At 38.8% G+C, this 13,124-nt stretch overlaps 1 protein-coding gene and 1 long non-coding RNA gene across 7 annotated transcripts in view; one reads left to right on the top strand and one right to left on the bottom strand.

The window, feature by feature from the left end:
• Positions 1–13,124, top strand: part of FSIP1 (fibrous sheath interacting protein 1) — a 185,183-nt gene that overhangs the window by 104,822 nt on the left and 67,237 nt on the right. The gene's annotated exons all lie outside the window — the stretch shown is intronic.
• The window catches only part of LOC123368687, a 32,457-nt gene that overhangs the window by 15,603 nt on the left and 3,730 nt on the right, over positions 1–13,124 (bottom strand). The gene's annotated exons all lie outside the window — the stretch shown is intronic.

The following is a 13,124-nucleotide window of genomic DNA, read 5'->3' as shown; positions in this document are numbered from 1 at the left end:
CATCTCAGGGGAGGTCATCAGGTGGGTGAGAACACAACTGGAGTGATATATTTAGAGAAATAGAGTTAAAAGGCAAGTAAATCTCCCTGTTTTGCAGATACCATCTGAGCAGGATTTTCACTCCTGGAGAATAACTTGCTTGAGGGATGTCACTAAAGAAAAAGGAATATAACAGCAACTACTGCAGCCAGAAGAATGTACTAGGATAATGCCAATAATATACAATCTAAAATAGGGAAGTGGTGAGATAACTCTGAGGGTATCAGGTTTAACATCTGGACAGCTTGGGGATGTATCCAAACCATAAAACTTATGTTGGCCATCTCAAAAAACAGGTCTCAGTCAATAAAGAAACAAACATTCTATGGTGTGGGAAAGTTACTGCTCCTTTTCCTTAGAAACAAGTGCTGCACTATTTGAGAAACTCAAGCAGAGCTCCTCCCTTGAGTCAGAATTCAAGCAATATCACATTTATGTGGAGTAAGGACCATGTGGCTGCCTTGCATATGTCTGACATGGAAATATCCTGAAAGCAGGCAGCACAGGCTGCCTTGTCTTGAACTGAATGGCCCTTGACATGGTCAGGGCAGCCAGATCAAAGGACACTGTGCAAATGTCCACATGAGCAAGATCACATAACTAGTTGCCTTGTTTTAGAAGAGGCACAATGGTTCCTGGGATGATCATGTTGAATTTCCCTTTGTCCATATACTGATTCTGGTCTCTGAGACTCAAGATGGACTGGCGTTCTTATCTCTTTGATTATCAAGAAGTATCTTGAATAAAACCTTTCTGCTGTTGCTTGATGGTTTTCTTTAGCAGGAGAGAGTGGATTTTATTCAATTTCTCTTTCTGAGAAGCAGGCTTCCCAGCACATTTTCCAGGGGGGTGGCAGTCTGATGGATGAAATATAAAACAGAAGCCGTAACTACTTACGGTCATTAAAGATCTACATTACTCCTAACAAGGGTAGAGGTATTAACCCCAGTGTCCTGGACAAATTCCTGCATGGGTAATTATATTCTGCATACCTGAAATTCCCCTGTAATTTTAATTAGTTGATTTGTTCTTTGCATCCTGTCATATGTTGCTTTTTTTAATGTTGTGCACTGCTAAACAGTTGACTTATTCTACTCAAGTGTTAAATGAAGTGATTCCTGTGTGGTTTTGTAAACCACTTTGGGATCCTTCAGGAACAAGGTGCTATATGCAGGTAAGCTATTATTTATATACATTCTCAGGTTGGAAATTAAATCTGTTAGGGCACTATTAAATTGCATGTATGTCTTTACTTAACTGGTGTGGAACATGTTTTGATATGTTTAGTCTTGGAGAAGAGGAACCCAGTATCTAATAGCCTAATGTCTTGCATTTTTGAAAATTTCCTCCCTCTCATCCCTGTTTTCATTTTTGCAACAATCTGTTGCCTGGAGAAGAGAGAACTTGACAGTTCGTCTAATCTTTAAATTAGGTTTCCTTCTGTATTTTAGTGTGTTCATATACATTGAATCATCCAGCCTGCTTGTTAGAATTGTTCTGAATCAATTTTTGCATTTCTTTTAAGGGCCCAAACTTAAGGACACAGTTCTACAGCTAGTTCCAGTATGGGATGATCCCATACCCCATGCAGAAGTCAGTGGATTCAGGCGTCTGTTGATGCAGAGCCATTTGAAGTTTTGGGGCCTAAATTATCACTCAGTTTGGGAGATGGAGCCCTCCAGTCCATACTTGGTTTCATATCCATGGGGAGAATCAGCAAGACATCAGTTATTGGACAGACTTGCATAAGAAGAATCTCTATGCTTTGAGAACACAGCCCTTAAACAATGAAGAATGAACTCCCATTGTTGTGAATGGATATTAACAACTAAGCAATCTTAAAAATGTGGGAAGGAAGGATGGTGGTTAAGCATTAGAATAATATCTCAGTTAAAGTTTGACACTTCACTGAACCTAGTTCACATGCAAATAAGTAAAAACTTAATCCCCAAACCACTGAGTATATTACCTCACCTGACCTTATATTTGGATGTCAGCCAGGTACAGAATGACTTAGTTAAATCTTGCTTGTACTTTCATGGTTGACCTCTCTGTAATCTCATATGGTGGAAAAAAATCCATGGGAAAATGAACCTTATGGAAAAAATTCCTTGTTTGATCAGTTTAGACAAATTTTGCCCTCACTTACATTTGTTCAACCCAATTTGTCCAGAAAATATATCTGAGTTGTGGGATGACCAAACATTACCATTTTCCCCTTTTTAATGTTATTAATTCATTAAACTGCCTGTCTGTCCTTCATCCAAGTGTATTGCATATCAAATGGGGGAATGAAATATTAGACTGATAATATATTTAAATGGTCCCAGTGCCCTAAGGTGTTCCAGGACATTTTCATGTTTATGAAAATATTTTAATGGCTTCCCCAGGTAGCAGAATGGAATGTTTTAACAAGATAGTGGAATAAACTTAAGTAAAGCAAGATATGTCTACAACAGGAAATCTGTTTGGCTAGTGTTTTTCTCAGAGCCCTTTTCTGTTTCTGCTGATATTTGTGGTAGGATGGATAGGAGTATACCATTTCATTGCCCACCTTCCACTTCAGCTGGATCTTCTACTGAATTAATTACAGCGTTTCTCACTTGGAGTCTTTTCTTTTGTCATGTAAATAACAGATATCGTAAATGTGCAGGATCAAGTAGGAGAAGATGGAACTATGCAAGGGAAAAACCTTATTTTAATATTTTTAGTAGTAGCTAGATGGGTATCAAGAAAATTGACAAATATTTGAAAGATAAACATAAATGCAGTAAATGGAGTATGTTTAAATCTACTTGGATTAAAATGGAATATGCTTAAACCTACTTTGTTTTCTCCTGAAAGGGAGTCTAAACCCACAGGGCTTGCCACTGAGGCCTTGTCTATACCGCCAGTTACAGCACTTTTCTTCGCTCGGGGTGTGAAAAAACACCCTCCCTGAGCGATGCAAGTTTCAGCACTATAAAGTGGCAGTGTAGACCAGGGGCGGCTCTAAGAATTTGGCCGCCCCAAGCAGGGCGGCATGCCGCAGGGGGCGCGCTGCCGGTCCCGCGGCTCTGGGGGACCTCTTGCAGACGCGCCTGCGGAGGGTGCGCTGGGAGGGCGGCAGGCGGCTCCAGCGGACCTCCGGCAGTCATGCCTGCGGGAGGTCCACCCGAGCCGCGGGACCAGCGAACCCTCCGCAGTCGTGCCTGCAGGAGGTCCGCTGGTCTGGCGGCTCCAGTGGACCTCCCGCAGGCATAACTGCGGAAGGTCTGCCGGAGCCGCCTGCCGCCCTGCCGGCAAAATGCCGCCCCAAGCGCGCGCTTGGCGCGCTGGGGTCTGGAGCCGGCCCTGGCATAGACAGTGCTACAGCTCTGGGAGCCTCACGTAGGCGGTTTTATTACAGCATTGGGAAAGCTCTCTCCCAGCACTGGAACTGCGACTATACAGCCATGTTAAAGCCCTTGCAGCACTTCTTAGGCTGCTTGTATTACTAACCTAAACAATCACTTGATGTTATTGCTATAACCCCATTCCTTCCCTGCCTCCTCTTATCTTTCATTTATTTAATTAATTTATTTATCGTTACTTTGCTTGCCCTGTTACTAGCAGCAATGTCTTCTACTTGCTTTGTTGGCGGTAGTTCTAATGGTTCGGGTGGAGTGTATGCTATGTAGAGTGGCTGTTCTCCAGCCCTGAACCCCAGCTGCCCCAACTTGTTTTTCATTTGTCTGTCTCTATCTAATGTATCTATCCTAATCTAATCTAAGTACTTACATTACACCAATTTATCATGACATCTAGTACTTATTACAGGTATCTAGGACCTTGGAGTGACCCCTTCTAAAGAGTCCAAGAGACTCGACCATGTGGAATGTGCTCTGGGAGAGCTTTTGCTCAGCTCCAGGAGTTCTGCTTCTTCCTTTGTACTTCTTTCAGGCAAATTTTATTCCATTTTTTAGCCTAGTTTTAATGTTTCCCTTTACATCTCGCAGTGGGGTGAATAGATTAGGCACAGTATGTAGCATGAATAAAGTACCATACAAGATCTCATTTTCAGCCTACTGTGTGCCTGTAGAATTATGAGGTCACAGTATATGTTTCTGGGCTGTTCTTGTTGCTTTAAAACATTTTTGGACATAATAGTAATTATTTTATTTTTGAAAATTCTACTGTGCATGCAAAAAAAAGGAAAGAAATTTCACTGCGTTGCTTGCAGATTTTAACGTGCAGTTTTGTTTATGATTGGGGAAAGTTAAAAATCAAACTATTTCTGCAACAAAATGTGCACCTACCATTCTCTAACCCCATTTGCTCTTAACCTAATCTGTTTCAACATGTATCCCAAACCCTGTTTTGTTTAGTAATAACTCCCTGAAGCTATGATCTGCTAGTTGACCATCCATATATGCCATATGTCAGATTAAGCTAAATAGTGTTGATACACAATCCAGATAAAGAATTCCAAAGACTGATGCAGGAGTATCACTTACATTTTAAATGTTGAACTCTTGATTTATTTTGATGAAATATTTATTAGTGGGAACATTATTTGCAAGAAAACCTGGGAATGTAAGGAAGATGCATGTTAATTCGTATCCATTCACTTTAAAATTCAGGCATACTGTAATTCTAAATAGGATTTATTTCACTAAACCAAAAAATAGCACTTCTATAAAAAGGCCAAGGGATTTCATGTTTGCGTCTGACCAAAGTCTGAAATGCGTGGAAGAGAAAAAAAATGAACACTGGAGAGTATGGGATTGATCTTGACATCCTTGCTCAGATGAAAGTCACAGTGGCTTTAATGAGAGTTTTACATGAGGAAAATAGTAAGATTGGACAGCAAGGGCATATCACCTTTTGAAAATCAGTGAAGAGTATAATGGTTTATTGGAACTGAGTCGCAGTTCAACTTTTTTAATAGATATTGCATGCTGTGTTCTTTAATGCCAGTATTGGGGGTTTCCTAGCTTGATGAGATAATGCATTTTGCATTAATACTCCTTGGTGCTAGCTTCAGTCTATTCTATTAAAAGGAGATTATCAAGAGGAATTAGTTCATCTATGTACTCTGGCCCCATTGAAGTTAATGGCAAAACTCCCATTGACTTCAGTAGAGTTGGGATTTCACCTTGGGACCATTTAGGACATTTAATTTTCTATGGAATTCTTTAAAAAAATCCTTAACAAAAACATGTTTAGTCATGCACCAGTAAGGCAAGGACCAGTGTAATCACACCATTAATGTAATTTTGTATACAAAGGCTTGGGAAACAAAATCCTTACATTTAGATTTGTCAATAGAAAAGTCTGTTGTCTTGTCTTTGAATCAGTTTCTAGGTTGTTTAGTACTTTTATTATGCCAATGATTTCTAACAGAATAATGATTAAGTGTGGAGGTGGTTTAAGTCAACCATGTCATCTGAACAATGGACTTTTCCAGGGATCTGTACTCTCTCTGGTGATCTTTTTGCATGTGCGTGCACACACACACAAAACTAAGTTTGTGTATGCTGATGACATCGCCTTGGCTAAGTACTTTTCAAAGTGGTCGATTTGAACTAAACAAACTAAAGACAGTGTCATCTTGTTTCCATCTCACTAACTGGTTAGCTCACTGACAGCTGCACGTCATTCTGAACAATCTTCCAATCATTTTTGAACATACCCTACTTATTTGGGGATAAAGCTTGACTGATCTCTGTTTTCATCAATGCATCAAGAAGACATGTGCTAAAATCCAGTTGAGTGTCTCACTACTCCGCAGGCTTGCCAGCCGCTCATGAGGCACCAGCTCCACAACCTTATGGACATCTACCATTGCCCTAATTATTGTACATACCAAATACTGTGCAACAGCATGGAACTCCAGTCATCATTGTGGCAAGTTGAAATCAAAGATCCACTCTGCCCTCTGATCCACTGGTGTGATCTGGACAACTTCCATCTCCAGCCTTCCAGTTCTGGCGGGCATAGCTTCTCTGACGATTAGGCACAAAGGTAGGGCCCTGGCTGTATTACTGCATGCAGCCAATTATTAAGATAACTTACTTCACAATTTCACCCCAAAGCAACATCAGAAATGCTGACCGTAGTCAAGACATCTCTTTTCTGAAATAGTTGAGCCTCTCAGACAGTACATCGGATATGACCTCTTTAAGGAACAGCGGGAACAGGATGTGCAGGACAATATTTTGGATAAGTGGTGCATTTCTTGGCCGATAGACAATACAGGTCTGCATCCTCTAGTCTCTCCAAATCACCTTTCACATGCCTTTCCAAACAACCATATGAACCAAAAGATTCTTCTTTGTTATAACAGGATACATTATAGTCATGGGCTGTTTAACTTACATCTTTGCCATTGGGGCTTCTTGAGCTCCCCCTCCTGCTCCTGTGGAGCTCAAGAACAAAGAGCATGTCATTTGATTATGGACTGCCCGCTTGATGGTGGATGGATGCGCTTGACATCTCCAGTTGATGGTGCTGGGATAGAGTGGCTGCATCACTTACCAAACATCTGATTCATTGTTTGTGCTATCAGAAGCCATATCAGAAGTGTGTACTCTTATTTGTCATTGCATCTTTGGGAATCCTTGCTGAGCTAACAACTGAACCTAGATCCCCTGAGTTCCAGTTTGGTGAGTTTACCACAAGACCAACTTTCATCCAACATAGAAACAAAAGAATGCAAAACAGAAAACAGCTCTTCTCCACAGTCCTGGAACTGTCATGGAACTACAAGCAGTGAGTTAAAATTTAGTGATGATAACAGGTGTCTTGGCTGCCAATTGTCAGCTCCACCTATGCATTTGCCAATTGTCAGCTCCACCTATGCATTTGTTCAGTGTGGCCTAGGAACCTTGGCATGAGCTGACACCTGATCTGCGAGCATCACAGTAGCATGCCAAGATCTGTAGGACTTATTGTAAATGACTCATTTTTGACTAGTCCACTTTTCTGAGGTCCACCCTAAAATATTCAGAAGAATACCTATATATTATATTTTGAGTACAAAGGCAAGTATAAGCTATATCACCCAAATTTTTCCAGTACTCAGCCATATATAGTGTCAGTGAATGAAGGGTTTGGTCCCATGGGGTGCCTAATTTTACCCATGTTGATGTCATTCCCTTTAGCATTTATCTATGTAAATCGGCATAGAGAAAAGAGAGATGGTGGCAGAGATTTTCAAAAATGACTAGTTATTGTGGTATCTCCATTTTCAGATGTTCAACTTTTGAGACACCTTGAAACGGAGCTTGATGTATGTTCTATGCATATGAATTTTAATTTCTTTTTTATAAGTTAATATAAGTAATTTTTTTTGTTGGAAGGAGAGAATATCACTAGTAAAACTATTAAATGGATTATTTCATCGGGATATATCAATAATGGATTCCCCACACTCTGAGAGTCCTATCAGGACCACATATGTAATAAAACAAGAGTGATGGGGAATCTGGAATGCTAATTAGATGGCAAGGAGGTGATGATTTGTACAAACAACAATAATGCATCATTCTCTTCAGACATCTGTTTTTGTTTAAAATTCTAGTTCTGAAAGATTAATGAAACAGGAGAATAATTTGGCTTAGGTTGTATGAAATATTGGTGGCTCATTGCTGTAGCCTTCAGTATCATTTCATTTTGACAACTGTTTATTGATCTTGAACTGAACACCAGAACCATTGATAAGAAAAATAGTGATCTTGCTCCTAGTGTGTTTCATCCGCGTAACAACAAGGCAAACTGCTGGGTTGGAGTTTAGCTTAAATATTAAAAATTCTTGAGGGGTATCTATTACCTAAGTTCATAAAATTGTTAATGCTTTCTCTGTGTGTTTCACAAGAGATATTACAGTATTTCTACAAAGAAAACGTAGTATAATTATTCCTTTTTTCTTGTGTCAGTGTACCCAGATCCCTCAACAATGGGGATAATTATAATATTTGAAATAATATGGCCAAAATATATGTATGTAGATGTTTCTGTGGAACAGACTTGAGATCCTTAAGTTTCATTGCCTTAATGTAAAACAAGTGAATTCACAAATGACTAAGCCCACTATAACAACTTGATGAGGTTTTGACTGGATGCAGCATTAAAAGCCATTTAATTTAAAGTTAAGAATGATAAAACTTGAGCCATTTTGAAGAAAATAAAGAAATATGAATTTAGGGCATCACAAATAAAGTAAATAGTGATATTGTAATTAATTGATACAACTAATTTATATGTGGAAGCAGCCCTCACCTGGAATAAGTCTCCTTGCATCTTCAATCCTTGCCTTTTCTAGGAGTGCTGTGAAAGGTGCCAAATGTGGTGGTGGTGATTTTTTGACATGCCATTGAATCCAGTAGGAACTTGATTGAGATGACTAACAAATTTCTACTGTAATTTACTTACTTCCTGACTTACTATAAAATAGGGTGACCAGATAAAAAGTGTGAAAAATCAGGAAAGGGGGTGGAGAGTAATAGGCACTCATATAATAAAAAGCCCTGAATATCAGGACTGCCTCTATAAAATCGAGACATCTGGTCACCCTATATACAAATTAAGGTCCTGATCTGGCCAAGACATAAGTATGTACTTAACAAGTAGTCTTAGTGAAACCAGGTGGACTATTCATGTCTGTAAAGCTGTGCACGTGCTTACATGTTTGCAGGACTGGAGCTAATGCGGGCAGAAATCTTTATGTGTCTAACCAATTCCATAGCTTGTTTAAGTTATTAGATTCTTTATATTGCTGTTAGAGTCTGAACCTACAAGCCCACATGTGTAATGTGAATTCTAAGGGCAATTCGTGAGCAGAATTACTCACATATGTGTTTGCAGGATTGGCGCCGTAATTTGTATGTCCGGAAATCTGAGAGCAACAAAATAAAATCTTATCCATTGAACTTGGAGTAAGCCTAGAAGTGAATTATTTTGGAAAGCTTCACAAAAATCCATTGAGCCACTTCTGAGTTATTTGAAGATGACAAAAATGCATGTTTGTTTTTTAAAAAAACTTGAGAAATGCCTGGATAGAATAAGTGAAATACAGCTTTCATTTTAAATCTCCAGTTTGATATGTACTTAGTACTGAGCTTGTTTTATAATGCATATAGAGAAAGGTATAGAACTGAAGTTATTGTGGAAGCCTTATTTCTGAACTTTCCGTGATTTTAAATCTCAAAACTAACAATTTTTTTTTCATATGTTATCTTGGCCAGTCAGGCGACACAGAAAAAGGTCCAATTTTCAGAGTCCCATCCAGTTGGCAAACTGTGCATAATCCACATACATTGGTTGGGCACACCAATTGTGTAATTTCATACAATTACTGGATTTACATATGAAAATTTAGGGATTTGCTTATATAATTATGCACATTCAGCATAGATAATCTGTTATGTTCATAGGTCCAATATGGAAAAAAATTGTGGGCAACCAGATGTAATGTCATAAGAGACCTGGAGCTTTACTGTTGGGAGACATCAAAGGGATAGTGAAAAGCGAGGGGGAGAACACATTTCCCTCTCCCTCTGCCTCTGCCTCCAACCTAGTGATTGCACCTATGGCTGAATGGGGCTTTGCAAATCAGACCCAAAACTGACTTTATCCACTTACTAGTTAAGTAGCTTCAAATCATTTGGACAATTTTTAACTAATTTTAAGGTCAAGCAATGACTTGCAGTTCATGTATTACAATGGTTTTTGCTGAGTATTAAGCATAAATATTCTTGCAATAGGTGTGTTGGTTTGGCTAGCTTTTTTTCTGATATTCTGATCCACTTTAACGCTGACTATTTTCTCCTTTTATGGGAAACAGATGGAATGTCTGGAATTTTACTTAGAAAAAGGAATCTGAATCCTGCTGTGCAATAGTAATACACTTGTCTTGTTTTCTCTTTTTCTCTAGCTGCAGACCTAGAATTCAATACCAAAGGCATTTGAAAAATTGAAGGTGATTTACTGCCAAAGTTTAATATTTTTTAAATTAGGTAGCTATGAGAAGTATATTTGGCTATAAGAGTAATATCAAGAGGTGAAGTTTAATTATTTTGTTGGGAAAATATATATTTTAAATGGGAGAAATATAATTCATAAATCAGAATCATTTATCTTTTCATATTAGTCTGTTTAATTTTGTGTATTTTATAATGTCTGTGTTTAAAAGGATTCCTTAAAAGGGTGCTTACGTATCACACTGTTTACAAAATCCAGGCACTCAAAATCAAGTAAGGCTTTGATCTGGCAAAATGCTCAGCAGCCTTAACTTCTTTTGAATTCATTGAGAGTTGAAGAATCTCAGCACTTCATAGGATCAATCCCTAAATGAATAGTAAAGGGCATAATAAATTCTATGATGCACACATGATAAACATAAATACATTATTCTTATCAAGTACAAAGAAAAATACATTTCATCACACCACAGTGATCTTAATACTGACCCAAAATAACTGATCAGTATTCTCAAAATAACTGATCTTAATTCTCAACCCCAAAATGCCACCCCAAAATAAAAACCCAACATAAAACTCTTATTTAAAACCCTCACAAAAATTATGGGTGGCATTTTCAAAAGCACTCAGCTTTGGCCTAGCTTCCTATAGACCAGGACACACAATTTCAAAGTGGCATCAGACCCTGCCAGAACAACTGATGCAAAACTTGCAGGCATATCTCCACTGCTACAATGATCAACACTCCCCACAACACACCTTTCAAGATCCATGGGTCCTATACATGCCTTTCACAATATGTGGTGTACCTCATCCAGTGCACTAAATGCCCCAATAGCAACTATGTGGGTGAAACCAGACAATCACTGTGCTCTCGAATGAACTGACAGAAAAATGACGAATTTACATCCGTGGGTAAACACTTTTGACAATGCTGTCACTCCATAGTTTACCTCTCAAGCCCTCATCATCAAAGGAAATCTGCACAGCACCTTCAAAAATGGGCCTGGGAGCTTAAATTCATGACTTTGCTAGACACAAAAAATCATGGACTAAATAGAGACACTGGATTTTATGGCTTATTGCAACAATCTGTCACTCACTAACAACCCTTCCCCCCAACTTCTTCCCCCCACCTCCTTCTTCCCCGTGACTGGAGGGATGTTAATGGGCTACTATTTCATGTTGAATGGTCTCTTGAAACGTGTTAACTACTCATGCTACAAAATCTGTTCCATCCAGTGTTTAACTGTAAGCAAGTCTACACAACAACATTAAGTTGATCTTAGTTACGTCGACATACAGCTGCCACAGTAATTAAATTGCTTTTGCATGTCCACATTACGCTCCTTGTGTTGGTGGTGTGCATCCTCACTAGCAGCGCTTACATTGATGCAGAGAGCAGTACACTCTGGATAGGTATCCCACTGTGCACAAAGTGATTATACACAAAGTGCCATGAATACATAAATAAACAAACTGAAAAAAAGTAGAGGAGATTTCCCCCCCCCCCCATACCCTAATCTCTTTTGGTTTTCATAGTTTTACTTGTTAGCTTGTCACTATAGTAGGTACAAAGTTTTCAGACAGAAATATGATTTTCAAGTTGACGTGTTTTTAGCCGTGATCCTACATTTCTGCCCACCTGGAGGGTGAGGAATGTAGGACTCCTAGACCCGTAGGGAATTCCAGACTGACTGTCACAGGCCTGGTGTAAAGGGGACTTGGATGGTGGCCATCTTAATAAAAAGTGTAAGCACTTTTGCAGCCCTGCTTTCAGGAAATATTACTCTACAGCCAACCTTAGATCTTTCATATATACTGGAAACTTGACAAATCATTATCGATCAAGCAGTTTGTGCTCCAGAAAGATCCCAGGAGAAAGAGCATCTGGTGGAAAAATGTCTGCAGAGATACTCCCTGCTGTTAGGAAGAGGAGGAATTTGTATGGTTTATTTTTAAGTTGCAACAATTACCACATGTTTGTACCTCTATAACAGATGCTTTGACGAGCAAAATAAAGCTGACAGGCATTCATGGAACACCACCCAGGACTGGAAAATTATTCTTTGGAACACCTGAGATCAAAAAAGACACTGGGAGGTTCTATTGAGCTCAGGCCTGAAGGAACTCTCTTCTTCAGTCTATCCTCCTGTTAATTGGAAGGGATAGATAGAGGCACAAGAGAACTCGAGTGCACAGAACTGTTCTGTATAGCATAAGGAAGCTCAATGGCTCTGTCATACACAGAACACAACAGTGCATCAAACCATAGTTAAACATTATAGGCCTATATTTCTTCACACTAGTGGGGTGAGTCTGTAATGAGGTTGAGGACCCAACCTTAAAAGGCTCAAAGAGAAAGATTTAGCCTGCAGTTAACCATGAATATCTCATTAACTCCTGAGTTTTTGACTTGTAAAAAAAGGAATATTTCATTTGCAGAAAAAGTAAAAATAAACTGAATGATGAGGCAGCTGGTAACACAATTAAATGCAGCACTGTAGTGCACTATTAGAAATCCACAAAATAAATGCATATTTACCCACCTTTTCTGCCTCTGCCTCCAGCATTCAGTAATGTAAACAGCACAACTCAGGATTTATTGTGAAGATGGCAGTTTAACAAGATGAACAACAGATGCTGCTTAGTTTACTAAGATTTTAATTTTGTTCTTTGTTTTGCTTTATTTTTAAGATGCAAGTTGGTTAGAGAATTCATATTGCGTAGGGTTAATTAATGGCTATTTTAAATATATATATTTAACACCCTCAATTTAAAATCTAGATGGACTCCAAAAATCTGTTATACTTGTTTCTAAGAACAGGAACACAGAAATATAGGAAAGTTTACTCCTATTCCTCAAAAGCAGAGGTTAGCTTAGGCCCTACAGAATGTTAAGGGTTTATATCCCTTCCAAAATCCCTTGGGGTATTTCTTTTAACGTATAATTACTATTATAACTTGGATATTCTTACTATCCATAAATGTCTAATCCTTTTTGGACTCCTTCTCAGCTTCTGGCCTCAATGAGATCGCAGTGAGTTCCACAAGCTGGTTTTGCATTGTGTGAAAAATATAATTCCCTTTACAAGAATTGAATTCGCCTTTCAATATCATTTAATAGCCCCTTGTTCCCAGAGT

Source organism: Mauremys mutica, chromosome 4, assembly GCF_020497125.1.
Source record: "Mauremys mutica isolate MM-2020 ecotype Southern chromosome 4, ASM2049712v1, whole genome shotgun sequence".
Taxonomy (NCBI): Eukaryota; Metazoa; Chordata; order Testudines; family Geoemydidae; genus Mauremys; species Mauremys mutica.
This window is presented reverse-complemented; position numbering and strand designations above follow the sequence as displayed.